General features: G+C 34.0%; 1 long non-coding RNA gene across 1 annotated transcript in view; it reads right to left on the minus strand.

The window, feature by feature from the left end:
- LOC142333246 (uncharacterized) overlaps nucleotides 1–18,684 on the minus strand; it is a 63,287-nt gene that overhangs the window by 20,132 nt on the left and 24,471 nt on the right. Inside the window, exon 3 of the long non-coding RNA XR_012758567.1 lies at nucleotides 13,694–13,885. This is a non-coding gene — a long non-coding RNA (uncharacterized LOC142333246). The remainder of the gene's footprint in view (nucleotides 1–13,693; nucleotides 13,886–18,684) is intronic.

Raw genomic sequence — 18,684 nt, forward strand, 5'->3', positions numbered from 1 at the left:
AAATAAAAACGATTAGCCCTTGGATGTTGACATTTTGGATTTAGGACTGTTGTAACATATAGTTGTGCACTTCCCCTTTCGATTGCTATCGGCTGGAAAAAGTGTCCTAAAAAGCCCAGAATCCAAAATATTTGGATTTTGGACTTTTTCTTTTGGAGCTTTTCAACAATATATCATAAGCGGTACTTATTTTCATCGGTTCCAGAGTTATAACCCGAATAAAATGTTAATAATAAAAATTCGTTGAATAATGCAATATTTGGTTCTTACAAGAGGAAGGCAAATCGGTTCGAATCCGACTTCATTTCCTTTCGTTTGAACTTTTTTTTTTAATTTAAATATATTGATTTATTAACGATTATTAAAAAAAATACAATAAATAATTCGATACAAATAAAAATAATATAAATAAAAAATACATGGAATTTAATGGGCGTATAAGGAAGTCATGTGGTGTCCACATCAGATTTTTTCTAATAATGTTCACATATCGTTAAGTTTAACAAATTTTCTTGAGTAGAGATTTTTATAACTCTAACATTCCCTTCGATAAAAGTTGAAATAAGAAAAAGAAAATTTTCAGCATTTTAAGTCCAGGATCAATAATTTAAAAAAAAATTCTCGACAGATTGCTGCTTATATGAAGAATAAACTTTCAAGAAAACTATTTGAACCGAAATAGAACGAAATAATAAAAAATATACATTTCATTTTTAAGAGATGGGGGTTCGTTTTTGTGAAAAAATATTGTTGACGTTATTCATATACGCATTGAAGTTAACAAAGTCGCTTTAATCAAATTTTCTGTAAAATACCTTTAAAAGAAATGTAAATGGGGTTTTTCATGATATCCCACCACAATAAATTTTGAAAAAAAAAGATAAATGCCTCGTATATAGAAATATTTTGGCCAAATATTAATAAAGTCTTTCGGTGAATCCTGAAATATAAGAACAAAAACAGAACTTACATAAACGCGCAATTATATATGTGTATGTACGAGGTGAGACAATAAAGTAATGAGACTGATTTTTTTTTGCAAGATGTGGCAACCCTGCAGCTTGCGTAGGCACACCATTTTTGACCTCGGTCTATAAGCTACTTCTAGTCCAAGCGGCATATTGATGCGACTGCTCGGTCGTGAGTTGTGCTGTAATAAGTGAACACGTGTTTGTGTCTCTCGTCACAGAAATGAAACCGCAAAATATTGCGCGACGGTACGCCATTTATTTTTGCGTTAAATCGGATGAAAACGCGACGACAACTTACGGTAAGCTTCAGAAGGCTTTTGGAGAGGAGATTATGTGAAGAGCTCAAGTTTTTCGGCGGCATAAAATTTTTAGCGAAGGCAGAACGAATGTTGAAGATGAAGACCGCAGTGGACGACCATCAACCTCACGGACAGACGTCAACTTGACCAGGGTGCGTGAAATCGTACGATCTGATCGAAGATTATCCGTGAAAATGATCGCAGAAGAACTCGACATCGATCGAGAAACGATTCGTGTAATATTAACTGAAGACCTTGGTACGAGAAAGATTTGTGCAAAAATGGTCCCCAAAAATCTCGCACAACACAGCGAGAAACACGGAAAAATGTGGCAGCCGATCTGTTAGAGCAAATTGAAATCGATCCAAATTTGTTGAGCCGTGTTATCACTGGCGAAGAAGGTTGGTTTTTTCAATACGATCCAGAGACAAAACGCCAAAGTTCGCAACGGTGCTCAAAGGGATCACCCAGAAAAAAAAGTTCGCATGGCAAAGTCAAAAGTGAAACGCACGCTTGTGTGCTTCTTTGATTCCAAGGGAATTGTTCATAAAGAGCGGGTGCCTTCTGGAGAAACAGTTAACCGATATTTCTACAAAGAAATTTTAGAAAGACTTCGTAAACGAGTTCTTCGTGTCCGTGCCAACATCGCTGATAATTGGATTCTTCATCACGATAATGCCCCATCCCATATTGGTGTCGTATAGCAATTTTTAACCTCAAAACAAATTTCAGTACTACCACAGCTACCTTATTCACCAGATATCGCTCCGTGCGACATTTTTCTATTTCCAAGAGTCAAAATGGCGGTAACCGTCGCGCAATATTTTGCGGTTTCATTTCTGTGACGAGAGACACAAACACGTGTTCACTTATTACAGCACAACTCACGACCGAGCAGTCGCATCAATATGCCGCTTGGACTAGAAGTAGCTTATAGACCGAGGTCAAAAATGGTGTGCCTACGCAAGCTGCAGGGTTGCCACATCTTGCAAAGAAAAATCAGTCTCATTACTTTATTGTCGCACCTCGTATATTTTTGTTTGGTCTAGATGAACTAGTCGGATCGTAAAACGTAAATATTTGTAAACAACCCGTTACCCAATTTTTGACACGATCATACTTTCCCCTTTAATATACGTAATTTTACTATATTCTTCGAGAAATAATAACATATAAAAATATTTCAGTCGTCGTTTCTATGTAGAATTATTTTTCGCTGGAACTACTTTTTATTTTTCTTGTTTTTATTGAACTTTTTTTACGAAAAAAGAAGCAGATAGATTTGGAAAAGATCAGGGAATGATGATTTTTATATAAATTCTATTCAAAAAATGCCAAGAAGAAGAAGAGCAGATACGTGTAAAACATCCCGGTCGCGAGTTCAGAGAGTAAGGAAACATTAAAAAGATTTACGGAAGATATTACATCAAAACTTGTCGAAGGTTAATTTTTCTTTGTTTTCTGTCAGTATACTCTGAAAATACACAGAAAGGGATGTAAATCGATTTCATAATATACGTAAAGATTTACCGACGGTTAAAAATTTCAGTAAAATTCTCAGGAAATGAACCGACCAGCGGTAACTGATTAGTTTCGATTAGTTTTCTATCGAATAATACCAGTTAAATCTATCGAATTTTGATTTTAATTAGAGAAAACTTGAAAAATTAGAAAATTTCCTATCGTTGAGAATGTCGTAACGATTAAATAAATATAATATCTGATCGCGATCAAAAAATTTAAAGTCGATTACAGGCAGATTATATAATTTACATTTTCTTAAATCGTTTGGTAAAGACAGTAAATACATAAAATATTCCGTACGGGTAATTTAAATCGAATAAATAAATTACAAGCAGATAAACACTGGTTTTTACTTACCGCTAATTTCACTGAAACCGGTGTCAACGTCATAATTGTGAGCCCATATTAGAACGCCTTTTGTTCCATCCATCCGTGGATTTGTGATGGTCCATTATTTAAAGGAACTAACATATCGTTTTATTAGGGATTTCATTCCGGACGATAAAAACCCGTTCCGGTATTTTTGAAAAACTCGCAGTTTTTTTATAGCGCGCGCGCGCACATGAACTGAGCTTAACGATAAAGTGGGATTACCTTTACAAAATTGAGAAAATCGACCCCAAAATTTTATGAACAGATCGCCCCGTATACACGACTACAAAATTTCATTAAAATCCGTCCGTCCTTTCATAAGTTAATAAGCATCAAATATCCCGACATAGTTACATAAAATACGCACAAATATTACCCTCCGCTTTTTTTTGTTTTGCGTTTTGGGGTTCCCGGTTCATGAAACATCAAGAAACGGAAAATAAAACCCGCACCCCATTTTTTCACTTATCGTTATACCCCGTAACTTTCACCTTACAGCAGAGCTATGAAATTAAAACTAAGTGTTCTGAACCGATGTTTACGCGACCTTTTCTTTGTACATATGTTCTACAAAAATATTTCATAATTTAATAGACGACGGTAAAAATATTACGTTTGCAGTATCGATGTATTAAATTAGCCTATAATAACATATATCGTACGAGTGTATGGGAAATGTTAGTATTACATTTCCGCATAAAAGAAACGATTAATTTTTTATAATCACGATTAATAGAATCCGTCAATTTTACAATACATTATACGAGATATATAAATAAGTATATGAGACGAAAAAATATTTTTTTCTTGCACCTGCTTTTATATACGCATTTATAATTTTGTTTCTCCTTTTTAATAATTAATTTGAAGTATTGAAACGAAACGACTGATATTTCATACAAAATATTTTATAAGCGAATCTGTTTTTAAACTTTTAACCACGAGTTTTAAATATATAATGCTGAAAAATATAATATAACGTACGAATCTTTATATATATACTAATTTTAACACGCACTTATTCGTTTATACATCGCAGCTGTAGTAAACACTGTTCTTCGCTTATCTAATTTCTTTACAATATAATAAAAAAAATGTATCTTCAATCGTTTTAAAAAAATTATAAATTAACCATTTTTATTCCGTAAGTATTTATACAGAGCCGGTCAAAATTCTGGAAACGCATCGATAATTTTAAAACCGTTTCGGATAGAATAATGTAACTTTCAGAATAAGGTATGCGTCAACTATACTTTTTTGATGCGAAACAAAATTTCAACCCCTTGACCGAAGGGTCACTTATTTTAAACGGTAACACCCTTTGTGCGATAATCATTTTAAAGGTCTCTTTAAGAAAAGAAAAACGGTAAAAATAAAAAGTCGGTTCGATAACTGTACCCGAAATGCCGGCGGGGTAAAGTTTGGGCTTTAAAAATTACTAAATTTAACGAGTTCAAATAATAAAATTAAATTAACCGATTTAAATAAAAATTTATTTTAAAAGTTAAATTTTAATTTAAAAAATTAAAGTTTTTTTTTTTAAATTGTCTTCGTTCCGATTTAACGAGTACATAAAAAAAAAAATCTCACCTAATCGTGCCGATCAGCCGATCGTGGATGGTCTCTTACCAAAAATTAAGCTTACTTCAGTGTCGTGTAATATTCCACGTCGAGTGTTTCATTAATAAACTGTTAGCCGACAGATCGTAATAAATTCTCATAACAAAACTAATCGATTTTGTCTTAATTTATCGCATTTGTAAGTCGATTTTGTTATTTACTTCTTTTTTATAATTGTTTTTTTACCGAACCGGTCTTTTCTTTGGCTATCGACATGTCACTTAGCGAATAAAAGAGGTCGTACTTTTAACGATGACGGGGTTTGGTGATAGGCCGTATAATGAAGTTTACGAATCGTTCAATCCAATATTTAATAGTCGTAACCCTATTTCAAAAAGTCCGGTGTTGAAAATCATCAAAAGATTCGAAGAAAACCAGGGAGGCCTAAATCTGCAACAAATCGTTAGAAATTACGTAAGAATTTATTGAGAATCCTCATTCGTCGACTCGAATAGAAGCACGAGAACATAAGTTCAGCGATTTGAACATCAAAAAGTGAGCATTTTAAAAGCTTTAAAATTCATCCGGTGCAAGAACTTAATGAAGATGACTGTCATCGTAGATTTGAATCGTACAAAATTACGATGAACAATATTTGTGCAGATCCTAATTTATTAAACAACATAATTTTTACCGGTGAGGTTATATATATTTTTTTAAACTGCTATTTAAATCTCTATAATCGTCGACACTGTACGATAAAAGTACACGTAAAAATAAGTTAATAAATCTTTTATTTTAATCGGTACAAACCGATCGCGTCATTATAACTTGAATTATAAAAATCAAAATTTAAATTACAAAATAAATAATAGGTGTCATTAACGCCCGTATTTATTATTTAAAATATAAATACGACATGAAAATACGGAATAAAAAAAATAATATTTATAAAACGATTCACAATTCAGAAGGCATTAATAAAAATTATTAAATAAATATTAATGAACGCGTTCAACGGAAAACAGTTAATTCCGGGTTTTTAAAAAACTTTTAATTATTATTATCGTTCGGGTGTCGATCTATCGGTGGACCCTTTATTTTAGCAGATGTAAACTGAATTCGAATCTTTTCTTACGGTTACACGGTTTTTGTTTTATTAATACGCTATAAATACGTACGCTGAGTTATCTATTTTTGTGTAATCTTCTCGGTTTTGTAATTTCATCTATAATTATTTTTTATTTTAATCGGTGATTTTTATTGTTTTGTCTTATTTATGTTTATTTATTCGTAATATTTCCGTAGGGGGAGGAAAAAGCTCTGCCAGCCGCCGTCAGGCCGGCTAACGGCAGTGCAGGGCTCTCACCCGCTAACAAACCTCCCCTCTTATCAAGCAGGGGCCGGATCTAAGCCGTACCGTATGTACAGCCCGTGTATGATCACCCAGGCGCTCTACTATCGGAAACTTACAGTAAGACAAAATAACCCAGCAATTGCGACTCCTCCGGAAAATGGAATGCAAAGTTGGCAGGAGTCTATTACTCCCTACTTTATCGCAGAACCTGGACAGAGTCCCTTGCTGCTGGATCATTCTAATCGGGCTTGTTTTTAAAAGGGTTATTTTTTAATCTCGGATCTAATTTTTCAAGTTTTGTCTATTATTATTTTAGTGAATTTAAGACGGATTTAATTGCATTCCAATCCGTTGTTAAACCAGCGTTATCGAACCCATTTCATGGGCCGACCGCGGAAGGCTAGGCTTATAAAGCCTGTCCTCCCGACGTAATTCCCCTTCAGACAGTCCACTGAAGTCCTTTCGGTGCTAACTCTTTAATAGGCTAGCAGGAATACGCCACAACGGGGCACTAGCTATAAGGAGGGAGCAATGCGTCCCCTTTTCCGGAGGAGTCGCAATTGCTAGGATATTTTGTCTTACTGTAAGTTTTTTTTTTTTTAAATTTAGACCGCGTTTTTGTTTTATGCGCGACTTACCGTGTTTGACGTCTTCAAACTATATAACTCGCGAAAACTTTTCACTCGCGACCCCGGAAACGCGTCTGACGCACTATTCCGTTTATGGCTCATGCGATATGGAGGCCCCTAAGCCTGGTTTGTCGATTTTCGGCTACCGCACCGCACCATCACGGTGGTTCGTCCAGTACGGCGTGAGGCCGCTTCCTTACAACTGTCGGAGTTGGGTCCTCTCGGCAGATGTCCCGAAGATGACTGTGTTCGGACACAGCCGCTCTCCCGAACAGTCTGCGCGCCTGCGCCACCCCCACCTCGGACACGGATTGAAATCTCGCATCAGATCGGAGAGTGGCGTTCCTGACGAACCACGGAGCTCCAAAGATCGTCCGCAAAGCGATGTTTTGGACGGCCTCGATCTTCTTTTGAAGCGAGGAGCTCAACACTGCCCCCCATGCCGGGTAAGCATATGTTAGAACCTCCGGAAAAGGGGACGCGCATTGCTCCCTCCTTATAGCTAGTGTCCCGTTGTGGCGTATTCCTGCTAGCCTATTAAAGAGTTAGCACCGAAAGGACTTCAGTGGACTGTCTGAAGGGGAATTACGTCGGGAGGACAGGCTTTATAAGCCTAGCCTTCCGCGGTCGGCCCATGAAATGGGTTCGATAACGCTGGTTTAACAACGGATTGGAATGCAATTAAATCCGTCTTAAATTCACTAAAATAATAATAGACAAAACTTGAAAAATTAGCTCCGAGATTAAAAATAACCCTTTTAAAAAACAAGCCCGATTAGAATGATCCAGCAGCAAGGGACTCTGTCCAGGTTCTGCGATGGAGTAGGGAGTAATAAACTCCTGCCAACATTGCATTCCATTCCATTCCATACTATCGGAATACGGATGAACGGAAGGCGTCCACAAATCCCGCCGCCCGTCACGCCAAGCCGTGCAGAGATCGTCAGTTGCTTCGTTTCTGTCCTGTCCGGCCGCTATTGAAGCTCTCATTTGCGATTGTAAGCGGCTATAAACGTCTAATTCGTCACAGCGGTCGTCTACGTCACAGTGTATTTCCAGTTAGTATATCTCTTATTTTTGTAATAATCTTCCAGAGGGTTCTATTCTCATTCATTATTGATTCTGTTTGTCCATAAGATTTTTAACATTTGCCTATCGAGTTATGTCTCAAATACTTCCAAATTCTTTCTCTTAAATTTTTTGTTCAGTTTATATGTGTCTGTGCATAGCACTCTCTCTCTCTCTCTCTCTCTCTGTGTGTGTGTGTGTGTGTGTGTGTGTGTGTGTGTGTGTGTGTGTGTGCATTTTTATGTAACTGATTAATAAATAAATAAAAAAGTTGTATTAGACTTATTTCTTCGCAAAAATTGGATTATTTTTGAACGAGTTCAGAAATTGGATCGGATTTAGTTCAATGTTTTTCCTTTTATTAAAAACGGTTGTCGTAGATATTTTTCATATTTTATATACAGATACGGTTGGGGTACCCGTACGTAGAAATACAATAAGAGAGGTTTTCTCTAAAGGCCGTTTCATCGCAAAAAAATTTATTCTGAAAACATTATAAATATCTATTATTTCTCTTAAACTAAATACCTTATACTACTTTTCTATACGATCGCCGCATGCATTAAGACATTTATCGTAGCGATACACCAGCTTCATTATACCGTCGTCGTATTCTTCCCCCGCCGGTCCATTTAGCCACTGATTAACTGCATTTTTAAGTTCATCGTCACCCGCGCGAATCGCTTACCGCTCAAACATTCTTACAATTTCCCAAACGAATGGTAATCAGAAGGAAGTAAGTCCGGACTCTATGGTGGGATCGTAAATTTCCCGTCCAGATGTTCTCAGTAAATTACGTGTCAGACCCGCAAGATGTGGACATGCATTATCGTGCAGCAGGAAGACGCCGTCGGTCAGCCGCCCACGTCGCCGATTTTGAACGGCGTGCCATAACTTATGTAGAGTTTCGCAGTTGGCTTCTGCATTTATTGTCGTTCCACGCGGCATGAAATCGATCACTTTTATGCCAAACCGATCGCAAAAGACTGTGGCCATCATTTTAATACAAATGTCTGTGGCTTGACCTTTGTCGGTCTCTCTCTCTTTTCCTGTTTAGCCTCCGGTAACTACCGTTAAGATAATTCTTCAGAGGATGAACGAGGATGATATGTAATGAGTGTTAATGAAATGTACTCTTGTACAGTCTTCGACCGTTCCTGAAATGTGTGGTTAATTGAAACCCGACCGTCAAAGAACACCGGTATCCACGATCTAGTATTCAAATCCGTGTAAAAATAGCTGGCTTTTCTAGGACTTGAACGCTGGAACTCTCGACCTCCAAATCATCTGATTTGGAACCAGACCTTTGTCGGTCTGGTTGGTGATTAAGGATGACGCCATTCGCTTGACTGTCGTTTTCTCCTTGGCACGTAATACGAAATCCACGTTTCAATGCCGGTAACAATCGAATTAAGAAACTCGTCGCCTTTTTCTGCGTAGCGCATCTTAAATTCCAAAGCAGAGATTCCATTCGGATTTTTTTGTGATGTTTAACGTCCAGCAGTAATCGGCTAGCATGTTAGCATTCCGTTTCCATTTATAGCAGCTTTTCATCACCAAATTGTCTCGGTGGAAACGTTCACTGTGTTCGTCAATTACGTCTCCGAGGTTGACCGGGGAAAAATCCAGATGCGACTGGAGGAAATGTATTTTCAAAGACATATTACATCCCACAGCTCTGTACGAAGCGACAAGTTGATTAACAATATTGTGGTTATTGTCGAATTTTCATTTGCCGAGAAGAGTTTTGCAAACGTCTTTAAATGAAGCCCAAGCTGCACATTCTACATTATTTAACATCGAGTTAAATGCATCATCTTTGACCGATTCTTTTATTTGAGAAATTTTTAATTTATAAAATTCATTATTTAAAAAAATCATTTAAACAAAAAAAATCAAGTAAAAAAACACTACTTTTTACGTAACATTACTTTCTAAAATCTAAACGTACTGTAAAATATCGTTCATTGCAATCTGCAATTAGGCATGTGCCTCGCTGTGAAATTATTCAATTTCCTGAGCCACCTGTGAATGTATATTTTGAAAGCGGCGATGAAGAATCAGGCAGTACTGAAGAAGACAACAATGATTTTGATTTTGAATTACCTTCCGATACCGCATCTTATAATCACAAGGTAAATTAAACGACTCGGTTAGGGACTTAAACTTATCAAAAAATCAAGCTGAATTGTTAGGATCAAGACCGCAAGGTTGGAATCTACTTCAAAAAAAAATACTAATATTTAGGGTTTTCGAAACTGACAAAAAGAACTTTTTCAATAGTTTATTCATGAAAATAATTCGGTTTACTGGATAAACATTGATGAGCTTATGTCACATTTAGGACAAGTGCGATTTCATTCCGTTCCATTCCATCATTAAGGCTATAAGATAGAAATCGATACGAGTCTATAAATCGATACGATATTTTATTCTAGAGTCAAAGATCAACAATATAAAGAACGATTGACAGCTGACGTCATGTTATAAGAAACGGGATTCCCCTTGACGTCATCAGCGGTATATATAATAAAATACAATAGGTAAATCCTCATGGAGCATCTTAAGCATATGTTTTACGACGAATGTTTGTCACTAAATCAACTGTTTCAACATGTAAATTTAACGTGAACACACATTCATTATTGAAAGCAACCGTTCTTTAATATATTCGAATAAACCCGTGAAAAAACACGTCCAGATTCAATCGTCAATTTCTTAGTTGGTTCTTTGCTGTAATTTTGGATGCATCTCAAAGCCGTGTTTTGCTATATATTTTGCAGTAAAACCATTCTTTCAGCGTGTAAATTTAACTACAAATAGATCTAGAAAAAGCTTTCGATAACGTAGACTGGAATAAAATGTTCAGCATTTTAAAAAAATTAGGGTTCAAATACAGAGATAGAAGAACAATTGCTAACATGTACAGGAACCAAACAGCAACAATAACAATTGAAGAACATAAGAAAGAAGCCCTAATAAGAAAGGGAGTCCGACAAGGATGTTCCCTATCGCCGTTACTTTTTAATCTTTACATGGAACTAGCAGTTAATGATGTTAAAGAACAATTTAGATTCGGAGTAACAGTACACGGTGAAAAGATAAAGATGCTACGATTTGCTGATGATATAGTAATTCTAGCCGAGAGTAAAAAGGATTTAGAAGAAACAATGAACGGCATAGATGAAGTCCTACGCAAAAACTATCGCATGAAAATAAACAAGAACAAAACAAAAGTAATGAAATGTAGTAGAAATAACAAAGATGGACCGCTGAATGTGAAAATAGGAGGAGAAAAGATTATGGAGGTAGAAGAATTTTGTTATTTGGGAAGTAGAATTACTAAAGATGGACGAAGCAGGAGCGATATAAAATGCCGAATAGCACAAGCTAAACGAGCCTTCAGTAAGAAATATAATTTGTTTACATCAAAAATTAATTTAAATGTCAGGAAAAGATTTTTGAAATGCGGTGCTAGTGGAGAATGTTATAATATCAGATGGGTGGATAAAGTGACAAATGAAGATGTGTTGCAGCAAATAGATGAAGAAAGAAGCATTTGGAAAAATATAGTTAAAAGAAGAGACAGACTTATAGGCCACATACTAAGGCATCCTGGAATAGTCGCTTTAATATTGGAAGGACAGGTAGAAGGGAAAAATTGTGTAGGCAGGCCACGTTTGGAGTATGTAAAACAAATTGTTAGGGATGTAGGATGTAGAGGGTATACTGAAATGAAACGACTAGCACTAGATAAGGAATCTTGGAGAGCTGCATCAAACCAGTCAAATGACTGAACAAAAAAAAAAAATTTAATTCAAAATGAAAATATAATGGAAACATTTTATATGAAATAGAAAATAAAATAGTTTTTATTAACATAAAAACCAAAACCGACCCTTTTGCAATTGTTCTCTTTATTGCACGCGGTTTAAAATGGTTTACCTAGAAAATCCCTTGCATTTCATTTGACTCACTAGAAAAATATGTTTATTGAATATAAAATTATTTTTCACTAAACAACTTTTTATTTTCTCCACGACCCTGAGTTATTGTGCTAAAATGAATTGGCATCAATGCTCCATATACAAAACCATTCTCACAAATTTCATCCAAATCCCTCCCTCCGATTTAAAGATATCAACAAAAAAAAAGTAAAACAAATAAAATAAAAAAAAACATTTATACATGTGTATGTAAATCTTTCTGAGAATTTTGAATGCTAAAATTATAGATATTTTTTTTTGTTTTTGAAATGTCGTGATCTGTCAAAACTCCGAGAAGTAACATTTAACCAGATTATCAAACATTCACATGCACTGTATAATGCAACACCAAATGCTGTTATTATTAGTTGTAATAATGTTATGACTCGTATGCTATTATAGCTAAACAGTTCAAGTATATAGCCAGGAAATGAAAAATATTAAAAAATGTAGATATACTATCTGTCAAAGCCAAGCCTGCTCTTAACTGGAGCGAGCAGAATACCTTACACTTTAACAATCGTTACCACCAATATATTGCTATTTCAGCAATCAAACAGGTTAAAAACGTGTCTGACAGTGATATCATTTTTTTTTTTTTTTACCCACCGGGTTGGTCTAGTGGTTAACGCATCTTCCCAAATCAGCTGATTTGGAAGCCGAGAGTTCCAGCATTCCTAGTAAAGCCAGTTATTTTTAATACTAGATCGTGGATACCGGTGTTCTTTGGTGGTCGGGTTTCAATTAACCACACATCTCAGGAATTGTCGAACTGAGAATGTACAAGACTACATTTAATTTACACTCACGCATATCATCCTCTGAAGAATTATCTAAACGGTAGTTACCGGAGGCTAAACAGGAAAAGAAAAGTGATATTTTATTAAAAACAAACTCCACATCATTTCAGTATAATCACGCATTTTATATAACTATATTAATGTGATGTTAACTGTTTGAATAGAAAATAACACTTTGTTGAATATATCAGTAATGCTCGGCGACTGTTCAATTTGTTTACCGTGATTTTATTAGACAGTGGGTCATCACTCGGGAACAACATATGAAATATATTTTTTTTAATCTACGATACGTAGTTTAGTAAGGAAGACAGTTTTGGAATGAAATTCGTTAATTTACTTGACTTGACACAGAAAAGTCAGTATTCTGACCGATCTTATTTTGTTACTAATGATTTCCTCGGTGAAGGTGTACTTTAGTACAACCAATAGAAAGGAAAAAATGTGCCAAATGCCGAACTGAAGGAGGTAGTATTAGTTGCAGTAGTTAAAGAAACCCGATTGTTCTATCCATCCGTACAATGGACCCTACTTATCTCACTTGCACAACGTTTACTATCGAATGATCCTTCAGCACCTTATGCAGGACAAAAACTTGGTTACAGTCAGCAATGACAGAAAATCGGCTTGTCGGTCTTTGCATGATAAGTGTGCATAAAAAGAGTGTTCTGGAAGCTAAAAATAAATTTGAGAAAGAAATTTTGTCAGGATTAACACAGAACTCTCATAGGGTAGTGCTGAGTTATGATTTAGATAGTTTCGAATAGCATTCCAATTATTACTTTTGGCGTTTTAAGATGTTCAAATAAAACCATTTTTTAACAAAAAACATTTTCATATTTTCCCCCTGGAGAAAATCCTGGCTACTGCTTATGTTATTATTCAACTGCACTTGCCATCCTGTTCCCGGAGGTTTATTTTTTATAAATAAAGTAATAGTATCAGATGTTTTGTAAACAGTGAATGAGGATGTCTTGAAAAGATTCGTGTATTAAATGAGATAGAAAATAATATAACAAGTTACTACATAAATCTAATTTTATGGTAGTATTAAAGTAATATTTTAAACCCTTATTTATTAAAAACAAATTTTATTCTGTTTTAATTTCAAATATCAAAGTACTTACTAATGTTTAATAGTACTAATTCTAGTTTGATTTCATTTTCTCTCTCTATTTTCTTTGATAACTTTATCTCGCAATTGTATTTAATAAACATACTGCTACATTTAGCGTTTGGTTAAGTAGTTTATATTCAGTTTATGTAGTTCTAAAATTCTTCATGAAGCCGAAACCAGTCCTCAGCCGATTCCTTAGTATCTAGAAAAAAAGCATATATTTGAGGTGGTCAAAACATTAAATAAATAATGCATAAGATTTTTGAATGAGCTTGTATTGTGGTCAACGTGAGAACTTCTCAATCTAGTGTTCAGCCAGATGCCTGTTAGATCCAAACCAAGGACACTATGAGGATCAGCTTGTGTTGATGTATCCTGGTTTTTGGGATTTGATCAGTACATCTTTGACTATGGATCTACCCGTGACTCTTTAACATACTTTGTAGTTGTAGTATCTCAAACTAGGACTGTAGGGTCCTTAATTAAACACACATTACTTACATATATATATATATATATATATATATAGTGTGTGTGTGTATTTTATAAACACAACTTTGTTGTATGCAGTCATAAATTATTACATCAAATGCACCGATTGTTTAAAGAATGTATTTATTTATTTTATTAATTCCCATGACCGTTATTTTTTTTAGGTGCCTTATTTAATAACTTAATTTATGTTTATGTAAATATCCTTTAATTATTTATTTCTAATATATAAAACTATTCAGTTGTAGGTATTTTTAAACAAAAATATTTTACAATACAAAATATTAAACTTCACCGTCAGTGGTTATCAGTTTAAAGAATCTACATCTTCAAACCCTGAATGTATTGGTCTTAGGTACTGTTTGCAACATCAAAATATTCACGCATATGTAAGTTCTGAAATATCTAATTAGTGGTTCTTTATGGTTAATAGCATTACAAAAAAAGTTTTGCTTGTAATGATTTACAGTGTATATTTTGTGTAAAAGTATTTAAATATATTGTGTGTAAAAAGTTTACCGTTTATTAAACTATTTTATTTATATAGTCACCTATATATGAAAATGGTCAAAATTAAAAAAAAAAAACACCAAACCTTTTTATTTTCCCCATAACTTTAACATTTGTCTATCCTGATGTATATTTGTTCAGTCCAAAAATTTATTTGTCGAATAAAGTTAAAAAGCTGCTGTAATATTTTAGCTAAAGCCTGCAGCTGTTTTAATTTTTTATTTTATTTTATAAAAATTATTTACTTTGGAAAAAACCATTATTAATTTTTAAGATTATTAAATTTGAAGCTATATTCAAATAAATAATATTTCAAATTGACCCGACCGTTTAACCACTTATTAATTACTGAACGGTTATACTCGTGGCAGTAGCAGGGTCCAAATTGCTGGAATATAAGTTGTAAATGTTGTAGATGAGGAAAAGAAAAACTTTCCGATATATCGAGGTAAATGTTCATAAAAGAAAAAATGAAGTAATCTCACCAATGTCACTTGTCACACATTAATTTTCAAACTGTCCTGATGTGCTCAGCATTGTAATGGGGGTTTTCTGAACCCCAGAATCTGATGTTTTATTTACCTTTAAAAGTAAATGAAAAGTAGCCTCATAAGATCGAGTTATTTCAATTAAGATAATTGTCATCATCAAACAATCAAACAGAATTCTTACAATTAATCCTATCTTGTTGTGCGATTGGTGACACTATTTGACAAGAACAAATTTTAAAAGGTTCCTTAACACATTATGAGTAATTGAACGAGGAATGTTTAATTCAGGTGCTGCTTGTTGCGTTGACTTGTGTCGACTGTATAAGTCCTTAAATAATAATGAAATAATAAGTACTTCTTATGCTAATTCAACTTTTTTCCCTTCAAACCTTTCATATGTTCGACAGTTTCCAATGCTATTCACAGGCCGTAATTGTGGTGATCTTTAAATCACGTTTTGTAGTTACATTGAACCACAGTGTCCTATTGTTTCAAAAAACCAGTCGATACATTTTCAAATTTTCTTTAATCCATTGTCACTCGATAAACATTGATGTAGATATAGTAGCGTATTAATTAGAATTTGGTCGGTAAAGTTTAGTACTTTTTCATTCCTCCATTTATGTGGTATTACAATAAAATTATTGATTTTATTTGTGACTATTAAGAATTGTAATAAAATATATGTTGCGAGTAAATTGCAATTTACTCACAACATAGGTACCGATTTATCTATGCGGTATGAATTATAAATAAATTCTGGGAAAAGAAACAACTCCCGCAGTCCTTCAGAACTGTTATGGGAAACAAAAAATAACAAAACCAGTTGTATTAGTAAATATGCTGGAACAGGATAATAACAGAATAGCGTAGTGCATTAATGAATTCAATTCAAAGAAGATCGCATTAATGAATTCGAAAATAAAAGTACACGTAAGCAACTTAATATTTAAAAGGTTTACTATAACATGAATGATGCTACTTATACATCTATTGTGCACAATTCCTGTCAAAAAATTTAAGAGGCTCTTGATATCCATGTGCATGGTTTGGGAGCTGCTAAAGTAACAGATTTAGTATATCTCTCATATGCAATTCAGATGGTGGTTTGAATTATTCAAATAACAATTAAATAACCCATAATGACTTTTATCCAGATACATGGCAAGAAGGTCTTTCTTGTAGAACATGTAGGAAGAGATTAAGAAATTATAGCTCCAAAAGAAAGTATTGATAACGGATCGTTTAGTATGTTTTTTGTCAGTGATTGTTTATCAGTGAATAGAACAGTGTTTGCCTGATCGATAAATTAAAACTGCAGTTAAGTGGCAAGGACAGTGCTGATAAGTCATAACGGATGCTAGGGTATATAATAAGGGAGGTTTTAAAGAGGATACTGAAGAGAACTGAAAGTGGTCGTGGAAAAAGGAATTAACTATTTAATGAAGGTCAACTGGTGGATGAAGAGGAAGGAAGTATAAATATTCAATGATAGCATTTAATATTACGATGTACTTTTTGTATTACTTGCCTGAAAGTTAAAGATTATATTCCCTTTTTAAATTATTGAAGATTTTTATACTCACTAATACATGTGAAACATGTGAATTTAGAGTGGTTTATGCAGTGTTTTCAAGAAAATAACACTTTGTGAGAGCCAGAATATTAGAAATCACATATACTATAGAGCGCAAAAAGGAATTTTTAACAAATTATAAATAAGGATATGTTTTTCCTGATGTTTTTTTGTGTAACTTTTAAATGCGATAATGAATTTTAATGAATTAAAATTAATAACTATAAATATTATGTTTTATCAACCTGGTTTACGTAATCAGCAATTGGAAGTCAGAAAAAAATGGAAAGGAAATACGTACAGGTACATTAAATGTAGAAACATTTTTGCAAACAAAGAAGTTAGAAAATTTTAAAAGAGCGATGAACGTAAACATAGAAGTAATGGAACTGGAGTAAATAAAGTGAAATGAGAAAGGATGAAGTTATTAGAAGATGATGTTACAATTCAGGAAGTAAAAAAGTAGAAGTGATGTAGGAATAATTCTAAAAAAAAGAAATTTAGTTTACTAGGATAGTTTTTACTAATGATAGGAAAAGTGCAGTCAGAATGAGAATAAACCCAGGAACCTGCTTTCAATAAAAGTTTATATACCAACTAATCAATATGAAGATGGTACAATTGAAGTACTGTATTAAGAGAAAGAGAAAATTATGGAAGAGTAATATAAATATTGTTATAGAATAATAATATGGAAACTGGTGCTGTAAGGCACCCAAACGTACTTTGGAGGGATGAACAAGCGAAAGGAAACAACTGAGAACATGTAATGAAAGTGGAGGAAGGATAATAAATACTACAAAATATACTAATAATAATGGTAATAATATAAGGCTAGTAAAAAACCTACAAAAGAAGGCTGGAGATTTCAAAATCTCCAACTTCTTTGGTAGTTTTTTAGAAATCTGCTGGAGATGAAAACAGATAAAAAACTGACTATTTATTTTCAGAAGAGAAATTGAGAAATGCAATGAATCAGATATGTAGACTGCCAGGTGCTTTTATTGATAGTGATCATAACAGTGCATTCAAAAAGTCACTCTATATTTTAGAATCATGTGGTGCATTCTGGTCTTTTTATGTTAGGTTGGTTGCCCGTGGTTCATTGGGTATTGCTCAGTGATAAACTAAGACATTAGATGTGATTTATTGAATATTCCTTTTTTCATTTTGTGTTGTTTCGTTTATCAGAATCAACAGTTGTGAGAAAAGAAATGATTCTTTTAATATAGGAATACGCTTTTCACGAAAGACACTGAATATGCCTTTCAAGAAGGTGACAAGTATACTGAATTAGTGAAGCGCAATTTTTCTGAAAAGTTTTCAGATACTTGCTGTTCCTAAATGCAATGGATTTCAAACTCTTATCGAAAAATTTCGAACAACAGGCTCTGCTGAAGATGCTGATCAAAGTGTAAGACCACCTAAATTAACAAACAGATATTTCAGATGCTATGGCAGAAAGTCCATCAAAGCTAATGCGTAAGTTAGCGAAGCAGCAAGATATCAGACATGCTAACACACATAAAGGTGTAAGAAAAGATGTGAAACTCTTTTCCTACAAAGTAATGTGTATTCAAGAACTGAAACCAACAGATCATGCCAAAAGACTAAATTATTGTAAATAGTTTAAACATTTTATTGACCAAAATTGCATAGGTATACTGAAGGTTAGGTTTTTTACAGAAAGAGAGGTTTCAACTGGGAGGATATATTAAATTACAAAATATACAACTGTGGTTGACTACTAACCTCTTATGAATTGCATGAACAATCTTTATATGACGCAAAAATTGCAGACTGGTGTGATGTGAACAGAATGCGCATTGCGAGTTCAATTGTTTTTGAAGATACAGTTGATAGTGGTCATTATTGAACTGTTTTAATAACTTTCATTAATCAGTTAACAGAAGTGGAAATTAATCATGGCTA

The sequence above is a fragment of the Lycorma delicatula genome, chromosome 12 (genome assembly GCF_047948215.1).
Source record: "Lycorma delicatula isolate Av1 chromosome 12, ASM4794821v1, whole genome shotgun sequence".
NCBI classification, from domain to species: Eukaryota; Metazoa; Arthropoda; class Insecta; order Hemiptera; family Fulgoridae; genus Lycorma; species Lycorma delicatula.